Here is a 1,332-nt window from a genome sequence, read left to right as displayed (position 1 = left end):
GTCCTAATTTGGCTCCTTTTGACTTCTTTTTGTTTCTTAGTCTTTTTTTCTTTTTTTTTAATCATAGGTATAGACACTATCTATTAACAGACAAGGTCTACAGATTATTTCTTCTTCTTTTTTTTTTTTTTAAAAAAAGATGACCGGTAAGGGGATCTTAACCCTTGACTTGGTGTTGTCAGCACCACGCTCACCCAGTGAGCGAACCGGCCATCCCTATATGGGATCCGAACCCATGGCCTTGGTATTATCAGCACCACACTCTCCTGAGTGAGCCACAGGCCGGCCCGACAGATTATTTCTTCTTAGACACACTTATGGTACGGCCACAATGACCAGTGGTCTTGGTGTGCTGGCCTTGGACACAAAGGTCCCATAAGTGGTGCAGCCTTCCAAGGGCCCGAATCTTCTTCAGTCGCTCCAGATCTTCACAGAGCTTCTTGTCCAGCCCATTCACCAGGACCTGGCTATATTTTCCATCCTTTACATCCTTCTGTCTGTTCAAGAACAAGTCTGGATTCTGCATAATGGAGGTCACGCATTCCACTTCATCCTCCGTGAGTTCTCCTGCCCTCTTGGTGAGGTCAATATCTTCTTTCCTCAACACCACAGGAGCATATCTTCGCCCCACACCCTTAATGGCTGTGATGGCAAATGCTGTTTTCCACTACCTGTCCATTTGGTGTTGAGTACTTGCAAAATGTGCTGGCACTTCTCAGAGATCACTAGAGACATGGTGGCAGAAGCTGCAGCAGCATGTAGGCCTCCTGTGGAAGAGCTGTTTCTTAATCTTAAAAAGTCTTTAAAGGGCACCCATTTTTCTTTGGTTAATAATGTAAAAAGGCTGCATTGATATGGTTAAATTTGCAGGAGCCTCAGTTCTCTAGGGTTGGACTAAACAGCTGGTATCATTGCTTATAGAAGTGTCTTGAACTTGATAAAGCTATGTTGAGAAACAAAGTTTACATTTTTTATTTTTATCTTTTAATTATATTTTCCATGACATTTTTGAAGTCCCCTCACATATGCACAAATGTAATTCTTAACAAAATAGGAAATACTCATGACAATTACAGTCTTTTTTTTCTGTAACTGTCACATGGTCATAGCTGTAGTTTTTTGTGTGTTTGGTTTTTTTTTTTTTGTGTGGCTGTCTGGCTGGTATGGGGATCTGAACTCTTGGCCTTGGTTGTACAACACCACACTCTAATCAACTGAGCTAACTAGCTAGGCTGGTATTTATAACTACCTTCTTCTACTACCCATTCTGTGTTCCCTTTGCCTTCAGCAAGTACCTCAGCTGGTTGGTGTTCTTTACTCAGTGGGGTGACC

At 42.2% G+C, this 1,332-nt stretch overlaps 1 pseudogene; it reads right to left on the bottom strand.

Annotated features, from left to right (window-relative positions):
• Nucleotides 1–295: 295 nt before the first annotated feature.
• On the bottom strand, nucleotides 296–735 carry LOC103587317 (annotated as a pseudogene).
• Between the last annotated feature and the right edge of the window lie 597 nt (nucleotides 736–1,332).

This window comes from Galeopterus variegatus, unplaced genomic scaffold (assembly GCF_000696425.1).
Source record: "Galeopterus variegatus unplaced genomic scaffold, G_variegatus-3.0.2 Scaffold443, whole genome shotgun sequence".
Lineage (NCBI taxonomy): Eukaryota > Metazoa > Chordata > Mammalia > Dermoptera > Cynocephalidae > Galeopterus > Galeopterus variegatus.
The sequence above is the reverse complement of the archived record's forward strand: the minus strand, read 5'-3'. Positions and strand labels throughout refer to the sequence as shown.